The sequence below is a fragment of the Lichenostomus cassidix genome, chromosome 4A (genome assembly GCF_008360975.1).
Source record: "Lichenostomus cassidix isolate B80296 chromosome 4A, HeHo_3.0, whole genome shotgun sequence".
NCBI classification, from domain to species: domain Eukaryota; kingdom Metazoa; phylum Chordata; class Aves; order Passeriformes; family Meliphagidae; genus Lichenostomus; species Lichenostomus cassidix.
Genome location: NC_139485.1, coordinates 4,674,218 through 4,694,340, shown reverse-complemented (window position 1 = coordinate 4,694,340; position 20,123 = coordinate 4,674,218). Strand labels below are relative to the sequence as shown.

The 20,123-nt window shown below is 40.2% G+C and overlaps 1 protein-coding gene across 5 annotated transcripts in view; it reads right to left on the bottom strand.

The window, feature by feature from the left end:
- HTR2C (5-hydroxytryptamine receptor 2C) overlaps positions 1–20,123 on the bottom strand; it is a 224,847-nt gene that overhangs the window by 162,301 nt on the left and 42,423 nt on the right. Inside the window, exon 2 of one of the 5 annotated variants that reach the window (XM_085060267.1) lies at positions 16,037–16,192. The exons of the other annotated variants lie outside the window; for them this stretch is intronic. The gene's annotated coding sequence lies outside the window, so the exon portion shown is untranslated. The remainder of the gene's footprint in view (positions 1–16,036; positions 16,193–20,123) is intronic. 5 annotated transcript variants of the gene reach the window in all.

Genomic DNA, 20,123 nt, shown 5'->3' with positions numbered 1-20,123 from the left:
GATACCTTCTCAAGTTGGGAAGCACCTGCCCAACAACACACAGTGAACAAGAGATCAGCAGTGGGGAGGATGTAACATTCTGAGCTTGGCTTGTAGACTGGGTCAACACAGTCTGCATTTCTTTTGTGCCTAGAGCATAAATCAGCAAGCACGTAGTAAATTGGTGCAACATAAATCAAGTTGCTGATTTACACCACGTTAGCTGCTCATCGCAGCAGCTGTCCTGAGCCCTGAGAGTCAGGATTCAAGGGGCTGCCAGAGCCAGCAGTCACCCTGCACACTCACATCCTGCATCCCCTGCACTCTGTTTGCAGAGCCCAGTGCGGCATCTGCAGCAATAACAGTAAGAACAGATATCCCTTGGGTTTCAACACACTGCATTCACAACTTGTGCTTTTGGCAAAGCAAGCGAGTCTGAGAATCAATGTCAAAATCTCAGCTCAATAATCAATAGAGTGTAAATCTCAGCTTTTTGCTCCTGGGATGACTCTTAATTGATTTTTAAAAAATATTCCTGTTAATAGGTGGGTTGAATTGTTATACAAGCATTGCAGCTATTGCACTTTGTAAGCTTTATCCACTGGTTTTATGGCCTTGCATTCATGTTTATCTGGGTAAATAAAGCTGAAATTTAGTCAGGATCACAAGACAGGTTCTGATGAACAATTGTCATTCTTATCAAATGTAAAATGCACAGAAAGTGGTTGACTCAAGAAACCCATTGCAATTAATTACTATGATCTTTGTTATTTTAAAATTAATTTTGAAAAGATCCATTATTGGTAAGCACCATTAATTTGTTCTATTCTCCTGACTGTTTTTATGGGACACTGAAATTATATGTGTCATAAAAACTGTTCGTTTTGAAGTATTATTAAAACTTAATACAGTGACAGTAAAATTATCCGTACTATAGAATGTGTTCATTGTCACCAAAAACTGGTAAATTGCTAAATAAATAACAGGCTCAGTGAGAAGGAAAGCAAATTTGTACTGCACAGGAATTTATCTACTTCATGTGTTACTTCTCCTAGAAAACATAAATGAGGGGTACAATACGTAAAAGTTACATATTTTTGCAGGTACGTAGAAGCTCATATTGGAAATTTCTGTTTTGTGCTAATATTTTCTCTAGAAGTTCCATAAACAGACAATGATCTTGTGATGAGGCAGTAGCAATGTATCTGGCGGTATAGCCAGACTATTTTCATGTATCTTCCTTAGAATAAACCAAACTGGGAATTCTCCTCCTTGCAGATGATGAATCAGAGCTGGATTATCTGCCTGCCCCTGGGAATGCTGCTGTGCATTCTCATTTGTACAAGCACAGAGAGCAAACGAACACATTTGCACTGCTCCAGCAGCAGCCCCTTTGTTCCAGTGGAAAACTCAGGATCAGGCACAGCTCAGTCACCTCCCTAAATTAAGGAAAGGCAATTGCCTGTTGGCAAAGCAGTAAGAGGTGAACAATTCTGCCAAGTACAAGCAATGCTGGGGGAATACTTCCCTCATTCAAGGCATGAGTACATTCAAGAACTACTGTAGGACTTAGTCCAGGTGTGTCTAGGGGATATTATTGAAAGAGTAAGCAAGGGCTCTGTCTCAGAAAATGTATAGTATTCATATAAATTAACATTAAACTTAGGAGGGGCAGAATTATTGGGTTTATGTGGTCAGATTTCAGTAGCAGGAGGTGGCGGGGAGGGGGAGGAGACCATAAATGTGGCTTCTCTGAAAGCTGCCAGAAGCTTCCCCCATGTCCAACAGAGCCAACGCCTGACCAAGGCTGAGCCCATCAGCAGCACTGGAGGGGAGGAGGGACAGAGAACTGGGAGTGAAGCAGAGCCCATGAGGAAGGGAAGGGTTGGGGTGGAGGTGTTGTGTCATTTTGTCTCACTGCTTATTACCCTAGTTTGGTTTGATTTGGAATAAATTAAACTAATGTCCCCAAGCCGAGTGTTTTGCCCATGACAGTAAGTGCTGAGTGATCTCCCTGTCTTTACCCTGACCCAAGAGCCTTTTGGTATATTTTTTCTCCCCTGTGCATCTGAAGAGGGAAGTGACAGCAGCTTAGGTGGGCACCTGGCCCCAGAAAGAGTCAAATCACTCTGGTCCTGATACTAAAACCATGATGGTGTTGGATCTTTGCTGGTAAGAGTGGAGGAAAACTGAGGTTTTATTAAAATATATCAACATAATATATATCAAGGCAAAGCAGTACATGTCCAAACTCATAGCATCAGTCTCTCAGTACTTACCTGTTCTTTTGGAAATTGTCCCTTTTATTTGCATTTAACCAGGTCTTCTGCAAGGCTGCCACATCAATATAGGATTTAGGTCCCTCTAAAGAATTTCTCTGCCTTCACAAACAAGATGCTGCATTAATATATTTTCCCACCTTTCATTTTATTTTTAATAACCTGTGGAGAGGAGCCTAGGGTATACTCCAGGAAGCACTGGGGCTATTTATTCCACTAGATAAATTGATTCCTAATGATCCAGCTTCAGATAAACTACAGGAACACTCACACTACTCCAGACACTGACACATTACCTTGTTTGTTTCTCAACAGAGCTGCAAGGCTGCTGTAGAGCTAATATAACTGTAAAGATGAGCAAGTTGATTTTACATGGGGATGGCTCCGGGCGGACTTGGTTGCTACAACCTGTTCAGATGAACTTACTGATCCTACTACATCTATGCATAATCTCTATTTCAGTAAATAACCTCAAGATGCAGTGAGGAAAGCATTTTATGCAGAATTACAGTGTCCCCCATTGCTCCTTGTGGAGTGGAGATCCCAGATCCACTGGCAGCACCTGACAGGCTGCTCCTACCCTGAAGCTTTATTTTGCACAGTCACCACCTAAACACGTCAGAAACATCAGAAGGAAACTTAGCAGCAAATAAAGGAACAATAGCTATTGAGAACATCTATTGAGTCTGAACCTCAGAGCTTTGAGGTCTAGATGGAAGTGGAAAGGCCAGAAGGATTGAGGAGGAAAAAAAAATATACAAACTCTTTCTGTGCTAATATTATCCCTCACAAACGGAGTAAAGAGGACAAATTGAAAGTGCACACTTACTATATTTCTCTGATGAAGTCCTAAGTGATTTTATAAAACTTGTTTTCAGCCAAAATAAAGACATTTTCAGCTCTCAAAGAATATCTGATTAGTACATTTCAGCTGTTCTATTTTCCAGTTGAACACAATAAGTAGAGACAATAAAAAATCCATTTAATTAAATAAAAAACAGTTATTGCTGAGCAATCTAAAACGAAAATAATTTGTCTAGTAAACAAGATGCATAACAATAAAACAAAATGCTAATAAGTTATAGGTCATGTCAATACAACCCTCATTAGCAATCCAAAAAAAAAACCAAACTTAGTAGTTGTTTAAGAGTTATTGCACCACTTCAAAGATATCATGAACTCCTCAGCAAACATCTTTTGCTGTGTATAGCCATACACCTCAGCATCACTATAACTTGACAAAACTTCCCCAAAATGTAGGTTTCTTGCTAGCAAGGCCAAGCACTTTTGTAGCAGACTAAACAGAAGAACATAAGCAACTAAAAATCAGTATTTGATAAACTCTTAACTTTATTCCCCAAGTTCCTTTTGCAGAATGAGATGGAAAGAGATTCCTCAGCATACCACAGAAAGTGACATATTTTAAACAGAGAAAAAAATCAAGCATTTCAAGAATTTAATACCTCACAGAAGCCTGTGGCTCACTGTTTTATTTTTCATCTGAAAAACAGCATTTCTATTATCAGGATGTATTCAGTGCAGTGCTGGATGCAGTTGCTTATATTCATTGGATTTTTCAATGTATTACAATGGTTGGAGAGAAAGAGAATCCTATGAAAGAAAGGAGGAATGAAATACAATTTAAAATAGATGGTAGACATTCCAAGCTGGCATTTTTTTCCCTTTATTAGTCTGCTAATTTATGTTAAAATCAAGAAGAGGAGACTCTTCACCAAGGAATTTAATAAGAAGGTAATGATCTGAAAAATAATAAAGCAAAATACATACAAATTCTGCACTATACCTTCTGATGATTGGGATGCCACCAGTCATGGAACAGAAACCATTCCAAACACTGCAATCCCAGATTATCAGGAATTTTCATTATTTCAGTCAGATCGATCACAGGTGAGCCATGACTGACAGAACATCCACATGAAGGAGAGTCAGCAGTGTGGCACAGTGCAGCTACTAAAACAAAAGCAAAAGCATGTCTCCAGTGTGATGAAGGCAGGACACTGCCAGTAGCTGCAGGAAAACTGCTCATGCCCTAAACCACACTGGCAGTTCCTTTCACTGTGCATGGGGAACAAGTATTCCCCAAAGACTGGCAGTCCACATACAAAGTATCTAAACAAAGAAAAGGGAAGGATGGAAAGGGGATATTAATACAATTCAAGTCCCATAACCATTGCAAATACTTTCTCTTCTACATCCAGCATACTGGAATCTATTTCTTTCAATTGTCCACACTCAGTTGTTAATTATGGAGCAGAAGTGCAAGGACACCTGAACAAAACCAATCCTGGTAGAGAAGTACACAAAGAATAGCACACAGGCAGTATTTGCCCAGTTATTCCACAGATATTTAAGAAGGCAAAACATTGAACATGATACGCTGAGAATGAAGACTTTGAGTTACATAAGTGAACTGGAGTCAGCAGTCTCTTAGTCCTCAGTCTTGAGTTTACCATGTTTGGAGTCTGTTGTTTCCAGATGTTCAGTCCAAAATCTGATGGTTGAAGCCACTTTGGGACAGAGCCCAAGGCAGGGCTGTGCTCCATCCCCTGACTCCTGAGTGCTCCCAATCTCATCTTTCTCACGCCCAGCCTGTCCTGCAGCTATGCAGATTTGTTGGCTACCCATGACTGGGAATGCAGATTTGACAGAGACCTGGTTTTCCACACATGCTGCAGCTCTCCCTGCCCTGCTCTTCCACACTCCTGTATTCATTTCCTCATTTCCATTTTTTGGCCCAAACCCATTTTATTCCATTTATTATTCATTTTATTCCATTTATTCCATTATTATTATTATTTATTCTATTTATTCCCATTTATTCCATTGCTGTTGGGCAGTCTGAGCCTGGCTCAGCACTGAAGCATTGACAAGTACATGGATTTAAACATGCACCTCCAGCCTGATGGAATTCCCTCCCACACAAATCTCATAACCAGTCAGAGACCAACTCTCAAACAAGCACCAAATTCTCCTAATGCTGACATTTTCAAATACAGGGATTCCTGGCTCAAAGACAGGACACAATAGCCTCCAATAGTTTAAGAAACCATACAAGTATAGAGAGTGGACCCTACCTAGTTTTATGGGCTGATTGCTAAATGTTCATTTTACCCTGGTGGTATTAATCCTGTGGGTCTGCAAGCTTTTGTAATGCTGCTGCTACCAATTCAGAGCAACTTTCATGGGAAATTAGCATATTTTGCACAATAGCTTGAACAAATTTGAGCTAGCATTTAAAGTGGACATTATGAATGCATCAGTTCTACTCTGGTTCAAGGCTTATATCCTTTTATAGTTTAACCTTAGATAAGAGAATGAACTTCATAAAAGAATATGCCAGTATTTATTACACACTGATTTTTAAAATGCTTAAATAATTTATCAAGGCTTCTTCCCTAAAGAGATGAGTAATTTCATTTTCAAACTGGTCATCACAAAGAATCCAAACACACATTTTCACAGGCATTATCACAGCATTCTACAACATGGAAATATCTTTCAGGAGGATCTGTAAATGTTTATCCTCTGTAAGTATGGGAAAATAAAGGATTTTGGTGCTGGAGGCATGGACACATTCTTAGGCAGCTAAATATTTCTGCGCTGAAAAGATTAGGGCTTAAATGGAAACAGCAACAGATGAACTGCACTGATACATATTGGATGTGATTATTTCCCTTCTTAGAAACATAACTCAAACTAAAAATCAGTCCCAATGTAGATTAATTATAATCTGATTTTCAATGGATAACTGAATACCAGAGTGGATGAAACTTTATACTTAGAGCTGAACTCCTCCATACCCAGCCCTGGCAGCACTTCAGTGCCCAGCACTGGCACACCAGATAAATATAGTCATCAGTGGGAGAAGTCCTAGCAAGTTTTACCACTCTGTCATGAGGATGACTTCTATTACAGGGTTTTAGCTGTGTTTTTTTATTGCTCTAGCAGTTATAAAAGTTTGGCTTATACAGGCTCAAGTCCACAGCATTCAGAGAAGTTATTTTGGAGTCCGGGTTGTACCAAATTAGTTTGGGGACTCAGGGGGGAAACATATTTCAAACATCACTATAAGTTCTGTGTGGCAGCTGAGTTACCCCAAATGAGGGGACAACCTGACATTACAAAGCTATCAAAAGTGATAGCAGAAAAAGAGCAGTTATCTTGAAGATGACAAGAGATTTAAAGTAGTTATATATACAATGTATTCAATTGACAACAAATACGGTGGACCTCAAAAATGAGAGGTTAGCTTATGTTGTTCTCAGGGAATATTTCAGCTAGGCACATGGGATCCACGCAGCCCAAAAGTTTCAAAATGAGCAGGGAAGGTCCGGGGTCAAATGTTTGCACACCAACAACAGGACTGCACTGACAGCCACAAATATTTACTCTGTGTTTCTTCCTTTGAAACACAGGAAGCTTTAGTGTGTTGTGGAGCAGCTGTCACTCTCCCATGCACAGAGCACACAAGAATTTCACTTCAAGATGAACAAAGGATTACAGGATTTGGCTTTTCCTCTTTTTTTAAAGTTGCTTTTATCACAGCATAAAAAAATCTATAGGTTGCTTTGCAACTGATGCTGGATGTACAGATGTGTACAAGACTTATTACTACTGGGATTCAGTGTTCTGCAGCAGATTGGATTTTCTTATCTAAATGAAATTAAAAAGTAAAGGATGGTATGCAGAAAGAAGGATTGCATCTTAATTCCCATACTAAGATGTCTGATGGTTTTTATGCTCCTTACAATAAAGCTTGGAGATACAAAACTTGTAATCAGTCTTTTATGTTGAAAACATCCTGATTTCCACAAGTAAACAAACAGATTGAGAAACCAATTGCTTTGAAACCAGCAAGTCATGATTTTAATAAAAATATTTAGGGAGGACTTCAAATATATCTCTACAGACATGTCATCCACCTCCACCATGAATGAAAAAATATGATAATGCATTACTGCCTGTATAATTCAGCATCATCTGCTTACTTTGCTTCTTCCCACTGATAGCCAAAAACCACAGATATCTGAGTAGCAGCAAGGCTGTGTAAGGGACAACCTTTATTTGAACCTCTCAGTCGTATACTTAAATATCACCAGCTCCCAGTCAAGCCCAGGAGGATTCAAGATGCTTATCAAACCTACACTCCAGGAATTAATTTCCATGTATCTCCTTCTGGAAGCAGCTAATGCCATGCTAGCAGCAGTCTTTTCCGTGCTCCTCCACCACCTTCCCACTCCATCCTACTCTGCTCACAGACTGGAGGACAAGACAAGCCAACTTAGCAACGCTGGCACCAAAACGGAGCTTCCCTTGGCTTTCACCACACCCTGACAATATGTTCAGGGTCATAGATTTTTGAATTATTACTCCTATATCATCACTGTGATCCTTAGTGGATTTTGGTGGCCCAGCGGCATACCTACAGCTCCATTTGGAGCCGTACATCAGCCCACAACACTGAGCCTGCAAAGCCTACACCAGCACACTTCCTGGGGAGAAGAGGGGATGTTTAGCCACCTTTCTCAACTCCCAGCCTGCTCAATCTACATCACAAATATTAACCAAGCGCTCTTTTCACCAAAAGAGGGGCTTGCTGCCAAGAGATGGAGAATATAAAACAGAAACCCAGAGCACCACTGATCCAGGCTGCAAGGACTGCATTGAAAGAAAACCAAACATAAATGCAAATAAATCAGGCTTCTGAATAGGACCTAAGAGACAAGCAAGCAGGACAGGCATCTGCAAAGGAAGGATAAAAGTCAGCCTCAGAGAGAGCATGGGAAAGCCTCCAAACAGCTTCCTGGCAGGTCCAGCCTCTCCTGGGAGGAACACTAGCCAGGAGCAGCTGATTCCAGCAAACCTGGGAGGGAAGCAGAGAAGAAAATTGTGTGAGATATTCCTTTTTCCAATAAACCGGACCTGGACTTAGTGACTTCTGAAACAGATGCTGAGGAAGTAACATAGTAAAGGGGCAGCTTTCAGTGTGTGGTTAAAAGGGAAATGATGTTGCAGATGAGGGGCCATTAACTCCTAAACATTTTTTATCTGCTGTAGAGATGTTCCCTTAGGATATGAAATGAAATGCAAAAGCCATTGGGCTCAGAAACAAATGCCTACCTGTAATTTACTGTCTGTCAGGATTATCAGCTACCTTTATATTCTTTTGTCAATATAAATCCAGAGTGGGGTCACATCCACAGAACATTCATACATACTCGGTTTCCACTGTCCTTCACACTCATTCTTACCTACCATCGAGCAAGACGAATGAAAATTTTCATAAGATTTTTAAGTACATAATAAGTCCAATGAATCTAACGAGTAATAAGTCTATTAAGTACAAACATATCATGTGTTGGGCAACATTGTCATGACAAACTGAGAGCCTTACCCCTCAGAAGAGCATAGGGCAGCAGCTTTGCCCTTCTGCTGCATTGGTGTGGTGAGAACATCTTTAGGGGCTCCAGCTCAGAGTCACAGATCTAGCCATAAATGCAGTGCTTTGATATCTGCCTGCACAATTTGCTATGCACAATTCTCCTGCCTCCCGAGACGTGTATTTCATAAAGAGTAAACTACTTATAATAAAAACTCAACATCAAGACTACTTTGAGCAGAAGAGTCACCCATTTTTAGAGTTGCTAGCTTAAAATTAACACCTTCCCAGAGAAACGAGCTAATTCCAAGGAAAGCAGCAAACACAAAAGTCAGCAGCGAATTCAAAACTCAGTTTTGTCACATTTTCCATGCAGAAATAGCTATTTTGTCAATGTCATGAGAATTTGACATTGATGAGTGAGATTTTGACAGGAGACATTTCATGCAACTTTTGCCTTTAAAAAGCACTTTCCCCCCCAGTTATAAATAGACTCAAAACCTCGGGAATCATTTCCGTTAATCCGCGTCCTTGGCGAGTTGTCGCCAGAGCCTCAGCGAGTGCAGCAGCACCAGGGAGGCAGTGTCCAGCTCCAAGGGTGACCACCACACCCCTGTGCCCCAGCCAGGCTGGCAGGGGACAGCCAGAAAGTCAGCTGTTCACAGGGAGGTGGGGGTTGTGGTATTTAAAGACAACACACAAAACAAGGAGCAGTGTTACACATCGATTATCCAGCAATTAAGTCCCACAACAGCAGTGATTTGCTCGAATCAATATAAGGAATCATTTGAGAGATTATCAGTTTAAGAACATCTCAATAAGAATAAAACAGAGTGCCAGAAAAACAGTAATGGTTTGGGAAATCACATTTTTCCTTCACTTCAGATTAAGGTCCAGACTGTACTGTCTAGGACAGCCCTCTTCAGATGTATTTTATTTGTATTTATAGGAAATGGCCGTTTGACCATTGGCTCTCATATTTTTCCAAAAAATTAGAAACCCACAAGTCAACAATATTGCATACAGTATAATGATAATAATGCTACACACAATGGATTTTTCACCTGAAAAAACTTTTCTTTCTAAGGAAAAGGCTTTCAAAATTGTGGTATCCTATATCTTTACTTATTAACATTCATAATCAAGAAGCTTTTCCTTCCTCAATTGCAAAATGCACTGCCTGAAGTCAAAATACACTCAGCACAGCAACTGTCACCCCAAAGTAAAGACTCCAATTGCTGTATTATATACTTCCTGGAACAAGGCAAACTATATCAGTGAATGAGGGTAAAAACACATTCATATTTTTTAACACTAGAAACACACTTTGTGTTACAGTCTCTTGGACAAAACAGCAGTCAAAGAACCACAGCTGCACTAAGTCTGGAGGCTAAGAAATGCCTCATATTTTGGTAAAAACAAAACATGAAGGACAAATAAAAGCTGTGGACTCAGTAAGAACAGAACAATGGAAGGATATTGCACAAACTGTTACACTGCTCTCTCCTGCAGCAAAGGCTTCACACAGATGCTTTGGTTACAAGATGTGCACGAAGATTTCAGCAAAAGAACAATATACACATTAGTACTAAACTAAATAAATGTTTGCAGAGTGTCTGCAATACAGATAACCCTAGAGATTAAGCACCATACAACCCTACAGAGGCACCCCGAATCAAAGGGATTTCTGTTTGAAGTGGAGCTGAAATTTGCTAGGAATCACATATTATCAATTCTAGGCACACAAAGATTACCTTCCCAGAAGGCTATGCCAGCTTTGCAAAGTAGAAAAAGGTAGAATTTTGTGAAGAAAAACAGCCACCAAAATTCTGTACTTTAGAAACTTCCAATTTTAAATTATAAAAATCTTGAAAAAGTCAGATTTTAAACAGAACCAGATAAATGGCAGATGATATTTGCAAAAGCTACCGTTTCCATCCAAAATCTCAGGGAAAAAACAGCTCCCAAGATTTTAGCACATTAAATGCAGGCAAACATTAGAAAGAGCTCTTCAGCATCAAAAGAATTCCCAAACAACACAACCCCTGAAGTGCACCTGCAACAAATACTTGAGAGAGAACAGCATGAGTGATAACAGCTATGAAACAAGTCAAGGCAAACCTAAGGAACAAACATTTGTCAAGGAAAGAGCAGGTTTTACCCAAACACAGTGAAAAGTTTAAGGATGGAAGCTGGAAAGGGAAATAGCCAAACACCCTCAACAGAAGTGCAGGAAGTTCTGCTCACTGGTTCATTCACTCACACAGCTTGGGCTCCTTCTCATTTTTGGCTTGTTGGGTTTTTTTCCCCAGCAGGATGGGGCACATTAAGCCAGTTTAGTTAAATGTATATTATTCTTACTCCTATTATATCTATATGCTTCACTTCAAAAAACCTTACTACTGTTAAAAGCACTGGTCTTCAATATTGATAGCATCAGCCACACAAGAGCATCCCAAGGCTTTATTAAGGCAAATGAAACATTTTAAAGCAGATCAAATGTAAAATACTGTTAAAATAATAAATTATTATAGTAATAAATTATTAGTTTGTATTGACATAACTCACAAATGGAGAGTGCTTCTCAAAGGGCATTGATGCACAGGACATTTATTCAGTTCTACCTTAATAAATGTTTTATAAAAAAACAAAAAGTAGCTGCAATCTCAAAACTGTGATCTTGGTATAAAATCCTATTTGCAACATACATAGTGACCAGTAAATATGATGACAGTTGTTTAAAGGAAAATAAAAACTGGGAAAAAGAAACTCTCTTTGTTTTTTTATACCTATTAAATCTGTGAGCAACATCTAAGATCCCTACAGCTTAAAGCTGCAAATAAAATAAAAAAAAATCATTGATTGTTCCTTTCTTCACTTACTTAATATGTACATTTCAAAGGGTTTCTTTAAAGACAGTTTCATTACTTGCCCAGAATATTTAGTTACAGATTTTGCTCTTGGGATAAAACATTCATAAGCATCAGTGAGGTAATTTTATATATAGCTAAAAACATTACATCTAAAAGCTTCTCCAGCAAAAACTATATGCTAAGAAATATCAATTTGAAGTTACTAATAAAAAAAAAAATCAGAATAGAAAAGAATTATTTTTTTATTTTAAGTCATTGGAACCTGGAGAAATTCTGGCCAATGGAGTCTGGATCCTTATGGAAATTAGTAATAACAGTGCAATGAGCTCCCTACAATCATCGAGTCCAACTGTAAATCTAACATTGCCAAGCCCACCACTAAACCACACCCCCAGGTGCCATACCTAAGTACCTCCAGTGATGGTGAATCTACCACCTCCCTGGACAGCCTTTTTGAGTGCTTGACAACCTTTCTGTTAGAGATTTTTTCCTAACATTCAATCTAAAACTTTGGAAGGATTTTCTCCAAAGCTCCCTCACTTCAGGGACTGCCAAATGCTTAGGTTTTAAGGCCAAGAGTAGGGAATCTAAATATTTAATGTGTCTTACACATAGTATAACCCAGAAATCTTTAATGAGAGTCTCCTGCAGCTACCCTGGAAGTCAGTAATGTGCTGACCTTCAAAATGGATATGTTCCTAAGGACTTGTAGTGATAAAGACTCACTCTGTTCTTAGGCAAGATTTTTTTTGGGTTACGCTTCCTCCAACATGTATTAGCTTCATTTTCGTTTCCATCCACTGATTTATACAGTTCCACTTTTGCCTATTAGTTTAAAAAGTCTCCTGCAACCATAAATCTCCTGCTGCAGTGTTTATACAGTTCCGATAAGTATCCTCTTAACCTTATTTTAACTAGACTGAGCCTCTCATTAAAAACGAATGTTTTACAGACACCCAGTCATTTTTGCAGAACTTTCCTGAGCCCTTGATGAATTTCTATAATCCTTTTTTAACACGTGTTGATATCAGAGAGGGGCTGAATGTCTAAGGACCCGTGTCATCAGCAGGGTGTATGGGAGCAACAATCCGTCCCCCACAGGTACAGCCAAGGGCTGCATTCAGCCACACAAAGCTGGAGCTCACACGTGGCTGGATTTCAGCCTGACATCCAAGACCCTTTCAAACATCATGGCACTCTAAGATTGAATCCTCCCACCCTGCAGATGCAAGCAATTTTCTTCGTTCCTAAATGCCTGACCATTGATTTGGCAGCATTAGAATGCATAGGAGACTACACCAATTACAATGGGCTTTGAATCAGACTTCAAAAGAAAATGTGCTGTGAAAAATGGGGCTTTTGGAGGACCAGAAGACAGGCATGTTAAGAGTTTATTACAACAGTATACTGCAGCAGGAGATACTTATGGAGGTCAAAACAATATCCAAATGCTGGTCTGCACCAGGAATGTAGGAGCATTCCCACCCCAACCCATGAGAGAAGCAGTCAAGAATGGTGAGGTGACACCTATGTGTTGACAAGGAGTACCTGCACCTGCTAGTACAGCCCTGTGGAGGGCTGCCAGCTCTGGCAGTGTTCATGCAAGAAGCACATCCTAGCTCATCTATTTTAATCAATGCAATAAGCTAATGGGAAACAAAAAGCCAGCAGAGCTGATCTACACCGCTGAATGGAAAGATTCCATCCCATTATGAAACAGTGCTCAGATACAGTTTTAAAGAATAAAAAATGGGAAATAGTTTTACTTGGTATGTGAAACCCGTTGTAAGGTGCAGAGCTGTGGGCATTTTGCACTAGTTCCAGAATTAGAAAAGGTTATTAGAAATTAGAAAAGGTTACTATTTGTGCATCATATAAGCAGCCAATCAGTAAGTCCATGGCCTGATCACCCCACTCCACACTGCAGAAACTCCTGCTGTTCCTACCGTCCAGTGCAGGCCTTGGAGGCCCAGTTCCACTGTGTGAACATGATCCAAGATCCAACGAATAATGAGATGCCTTCTCCTTGAGTACAGGGGCTCTGTGGCAGTCCTCAGGCTACGGATATAACTGACAATGTAGATAGGAGTTTCTGAGCACCAAAATGTTGTGTTCCTAAACCAGGGAAGCTGCAAATTTGTGTGAAAGAACTTCCTGGTACTGACCACTTTCCAAACTGATTATTTTCCTTTAGGGTTTTTCAAATGTAAAATCTCAGCCATTAAAAAAAACAAAAAAGCTGTTCTCTGTATCTCTGCTGTCATCCCTCTTCCAACTCCTAGTTTTCACTGGCAGGAGAAATTCTCTCACCTCTGATAAGACAAGGTTTCCTCCTTTCTCTGAACATCTTAGTGTCTATCAGAGACAACAAACAAGATGAACCCACAGCCTTCTCCACCTTGACAGTTCTTTAATTCCTACCCTGTTTGACAGCAAACAAGTAAACTTCAGCTTTTTAAATAGCAATAAATTCTTCACTTCTCCCCATCCTCTAAAATACCATGTACATTCACATCTCTCTCAAAGCAGTAATTGTGCAAGCTAGTAATTCTTAATAATTACAATGAAGATGCCTAGACTATTCCTGGCTACCAAAATTGAAGTTCTTATAGAGATGCAAATATAGTATTTTTAGAGATGCAGAGCCACATTCTATCTCACAGCCTAATGGCTCTTCCTTAAAGGGTTGCAGATTTTCTTGTGTACTGGTTTTTTGTCCTGCTAATGTGGCACTTAGAAAATGTGGTTACCAATATAACAGCATCTGTAAAGCTTCGCAGGGGAAAGGGGAAACTATTCTTTTAGGTACTGTACTTTTGCCTCCACTTCAATCAAATAAGCTTTTTTCTCATACTGATGTTCTTCAGTGACAACAGTAGGGATGAGGCTGAAAGAAGGAAGATATTGCCATGAGCAGATTCCAGGGCGCAAGCAGAGTGGGAAATACTGATGCTAATCAGCCACTCTTATTCATCACAGCACACAAAAATTGCCTTGCATACTTCCAAACTCAGTGACAGAAGTCAGCCCTTCACTCTAAGGTACAGTTTGGAGTTAATCTGATTTTCCCAGAAACAACACATTTTCTGTTTAACTTTCTTTGCTACTGTTGTAAATCTGTTCTTTTCAATATGAATTTCGCTGACAGGCTTTTGCACGTAGCCCAAGCTCATTCTTTTGAAAATGGCAAAATACTCCTCCTTTCCTATGAATAGAATTGCTGTGGGCTTAACAGCTTTAAGGAACAGCAGCCAAAGGAAACTCCTCTCCAGAGGTGAAACAGCTGGCTTCACCAGCTCTTCCAAAGCCTCCAGCCTCCCATTAAGTCTTGGTGACCATGTAGCCTCTCCTGACACCAGATTCCTGCCTAGCAGGACACACAACAAGCAAACATCCGGAGCTGAGGATGCTCTTTAATGACAGCATTGTTCATTCACCTGACAGTATTATAACTTGAGTTAGGTTGGAGAGTTTCCATGGAAACAAAAGATGACACTAAGAAATAAAGCAGAAAACAGATTTGGATTGAGGGTCCCAGGCTGTAGCCCACTGACAGTCTGGAGGAACTCCAGTGCTTGTCACAGCAACGAGAGAGGAAAATAGGAATAAAATAATTCCTTATGAAATGGTTTCATCCTGTCACATTTCAGAGCTATTTCATTGGTGATGAGCAGTTTGGGCAGAAGCAGTACAACCTGTACCACTGCATCAGCAGCAGCTCCAGGCGTGCAATAGGCAAAGGAGGCAGCAGTGCTCAAAGCTCAGGCACCATCAGTGGGGACTCAGAGCCCTCCCAGGTCAGAATCAAATGCCTTGGGAACAGGTTCAAATGCTGGTAGTTCCAGCTTCCCCTATCCAATATGGTCCATGAGCTACGATCTCAGATGCCCTGCTGACAGCTCATGGGAAACTGGGTTTTTCCCACATGAGCAAGCACAGTAACCTCTGGTGTGGAACAATCAGCCCTTTTCCACCAGCCAGCACTCCAAGGTGGAAGTCCAAGATGATTGATAATTGCTGTCAGCCACTGCCATCATCTGCTCTTTCACCACAGAGCCGGAATTTCCATTTGACCCAAACACTGCACCCAGACAGAGCAAAAGGTTCACTGAAATGCAGCAGTCAGGAGAGAAATGCTGAAATCTTCATGCCTTCATTACAGCCAAAAGCAAGTGAAGAACCATCATCTTTCTTTTCAAACACACCCACAACCTAAAAACTATATCCAGGAGGAGCTGCATGTTAGGATTAACCTCATTGCAGTCTGGATAGAAAAATGGGAGCTCCAGCCCATTTTTGCTAGAAATCCTATGCATAAGGCACACTGAGCCAGCGTGCAGTGAAATTTCATCTCCCCAAGCCTTAAGTAATGTCAGGCTGGGACAGAGCCTCCTTCTGCTCCTCAGCTCAACACAGACATCACACTGGCAGAGTGCAACTCTGTGCTGCATTACCAGCCCCCAAGTTAGCTACAGAGAAGCTATTTTCAAACCAGCACAACTCACATTTGCCTGGGGTTTGTAGCTTGGCTCCTGAAAGCTGCATAGATATGGAGTCCTTCACAGTCTTCTGCATCCTGAACAAAGATGGGGCACAGTTTGACTCTTATCCAGATAGCAAAGCAGAACTCAACAAGTCAGCATGAGACTTTTCTTAGAAGCCTGATAAAGGACAAAAAGCTCAAATAGAGAAGAAGAAGGTCTTGACTTTAGACTCATTCCACCTACAGTAAAACTCTCAGTTGAATGGTTATATGTACTGTTTTCTTGCACTTATCTGACAAGTTACTGCTCTTCGTGCAACAAATTCTTATTCAAAAATAACACTGCCTGCAGTTTTTCAGAAATACCTGCACAAGACAATACACCCTTGATTTCTGAGCTCTTTGTAACTTCTTACTCAATGCCTGTTGAGACATGAGCATGGCTCAAGTGTGACAAGTCTAAAAGAGGAAGGTTTTTGCAGAAAAAGCCTGGATTGCTATGCAGGGCACTCAGTGATTTCTCAGCTCTGCCGAGGTGCCCATCCTAGACGTGTTGTGCCTCAGTGCTGTGCATGTCTCGATTCTGCACTGGTAAAAGGAGATCAAAGACAGCCAATGTTACCAGCAGACCTCCCTGAGGCCCCCAGGGATAGCCTTGCTTGTACTCACCCTTGGCCTTTCTCATCCTCTTTGATTCTAAAACCTTCTATCTGGGTATGGTATTTAGCACAACAAGGGATGTCACAGTGTGAGTGACATATAAAATAAGAAAAAAACCAATGAAATCAAAGACATAGCTCAGAAGAAAGAAAAACACATTCCATTAGGTTTCTTCATAAATAGCAGCTAACACATCCTACAACAATCACTGGGTTTTTAGCTCTGTTTTGAACTGGAACAGTCCCTTCCAGTTTAACACTCACTTTCACTTTTGCTGATGCCACCTGAACCCTCAGACACCCTAAACCAGGCTTCCCCCACACCCCTCCACCAGGACCATCAGCTTCCCAGCCAGCCAGCACTGACAGTCACACACTGGGTAGGATTTACACTATTTCCATCACGCAGATCACACTGAAGGGCATTCATGACATCCTTGGCTAACTCCTCTCTGCCTTTCAGGAAAAGCAACAGTTGTGGGGAGAGTAGAGAGGACAGGTCCCTGTTTGGGGGCACTACACACAGGGTGTTCTCATCCAAGAGCCTTGCACATCTATAAGGTCTAGGCCCAGCACTTAGCATGTCTCTGATCACTCTAGAGCAGCTCACCATTTAGTACACCCAGATTATAGTTGAACAACAAGTACCACATCCCTGTTTAAGAGACGCATGAATTATTGATGATGTTCAGGAGCCCTATTAAACTGTCTAGTGGGCCAGCAAGAACATTCAGTAGTTCAGACGCATCAAAATGAATAATAAAGCTTTCTATTTTGAAGTTTGGCCGTTAGAGAAAAGAACCCTGGCAAATATATAATTTTGTGTAATTTCACTTGGATGCTCACTGTAATAGCCATAGTATTTATGACACCATGAGTCATAACCATACACTACTCGGATAGCAAAGACACCATTATCCACACTATTTAAAATCAGAGTCCTTATGCAGGAAAATATTCTACTAAAGGCAAGGCCTGCTTATTTGCCTTAAACTATAGGCTTAGTCTATAAATACGTACTATTTCTGTACGTGCATCTGTGTCAGCCCTGAAATGCGTGTAAATATGTTATAAAAGGAGAGTTGTAAACATTATGAGAAGCACCTTCTAGTAATTCTTTAGATCCTACCTATAAAATAGAAAATCCAATTAAATTGCCTTCTTATTCTTCAAACAAACCCTTGTCATGCAATAATTAAATCATAAAATAAAGCCTCTGAGAAAAAAAAAGACTACTGCATATTCAGAGCACGATACCCATTCGCATTCTGGCAGCATTTGTGTGTTTCACTGAGTGCAATGAGAAGACAAAAAACAAAGTTATCATCTTTGTTTTGGGTGAAGGGCAGTATGGGCTAAAGCTGTTTTGAGGGACATTTTCAGTAAAATTGAGACAAAAGCGATATTTCTCCATTCAGTTCTGGCAGATATTCAACTGCAAGCTTGAGAAGTTCCTGCACTGAGGGTCAGCACCCTTCTCTCCTTCCTCCTCTTCACATAATGCGTAGGAGACTGTGGCTCCTGAGGATGTAACCCCTTGCTGATTGCCAGCACACTTTTCACAGCTACCAGGGACCTTTCTGGGTAAGATACTGCACACAGCTTCCAGGATTTCACACATTTACTCAATGCTGTTCATAATCACTCAGTGTAAACCTGAGCAGTAAAATATTCATTCTGAAAGACCCAATGTCTTGATTTAAGGAACCTTCCAGCACTTTGAGACTCAAAGTTCACCTCAACCACTGCAGGTACAGTGAAACAGTAGTCAGTATTTTCAGAGATGTTGTTACACGATATTCAAAGGCATTTAACAGGATGTGGCTACCATGTAATGTACTATGTAAATATGTAGTTTTTATTCATGACATCCTCATAAAACTTCTCTTTTTAATATCCTTCCCAGTTTGCTTGGAATCACCATCCACATAAAAGTCACTAACTTGAGAAAATGTTTAATTTAGAGTTGTCAGGCCTCAGAGATTGCACAGAAATTAACCATATCACCCAAAAGCCAACCCTTTGCACATGCAGAACTTTACCACAAGCAGTAACTGCCCCAAACCCCAGAAAACAGATTACTGAATCTGTAAACAGAGTCCTCTCAAAAGCTTTTCTGATAGTGAAGGAATTGCTAACAAACAAGTAATTTTGCCTTAGAACTCACTAAAAGCTGAATGGGTTTCCAGAATTACATGTGCTCCAACACTGCCATTGCAATGGATTTTTATATAGCAGTACAGCAACAGCTAATATAAAAGATGGCATCGACTGCTCCAGGCAATATTTTGTCCTTGGATCTTCATCTTTTCTAGATTCAGCATCCACATTTGTGCAAAACAAGAAAAGGATAACAGGGTCTATTGTGCAAATAGAGCTACCTGTTCCTATCATCTTTAGGAAAAAAAACCACAACCCTCATTTCTTATATTCCATCTCCAATCAAAAAATCTGTCATCCTGACAAAACTGAACTATCTTAGAAAATTATATCAAGATTTTCAAGCTTGACCTCTTAGCTACCCATCATCAAAGAAATCACTGCCATTACAGCATACATCCAAGCCCCTTAGGATGCTTTTCATACTATTAGGAAGTCTAGTGTTCAATTTCAGCGTTTTCTCATTTTTCCTCAGTCAGCCAGAAGCAAAAAAAGAAGTCCCTGAGCAACACAGAGCAAAAGAGAAAATTCTATATATCTCAGTATCCAGTTTTCTCACAGAGGTCTCAAGAAAGAAATCAGAGGTGAATATAACTCTATAATTATTATTCACAAAGTGTTTTCAGTGAGCTTTTTCCTCAGCTCTGGGAGATGCAGTCTTCTGCATCAATGTCAGACGACATTGCAAACTCTATAAAGGGTTGTGAATTCATCATTGCTTGGGGCAGTGATGTGGCTGGTAGTCATTTCCTGATCAAAATTATCTTCTGGAATAGCCCAGGATGTAGCCTATACAAGAAAACATTGATGCAGCTGTAGAGCAACACTATTTAGAGATTAAGAAGAGATTGGAGGTTGTTTCTTTGCTTGTTTATGACAGATATACTGAGAGTCCTTCATTTAGAGTCTGGAGTTAGTTCTTCCTTCAGCCACAGCTAATAGTCAGATGACAAACAGAGCATTAAAGCTACATGGCTAGCCAAGCTTGTAAAGGCTTAATAAGAGATCCATGGGAAAGCATTCCACAAAAATTTAAGTATTTGTTTGTCTTACAGGCAGGCGACTTCATTTCTTCCAGCTTCAACTCTGTCAGGAAAGTGAAATCAACCTTTTCTTGTAACTATGCTCCAACACAAATTTTAATAATATAACATTAAAAATGCACACTTATCTTTTTTTATAAATGAGTACTTAAAGGTAGTAAGACTTGTTTCTTCTAATTTTTACACCATACCTAGAAAGCATCTGCACTGCAAGATAGCAGTAATGACTCCAATTTAACTAAATTTT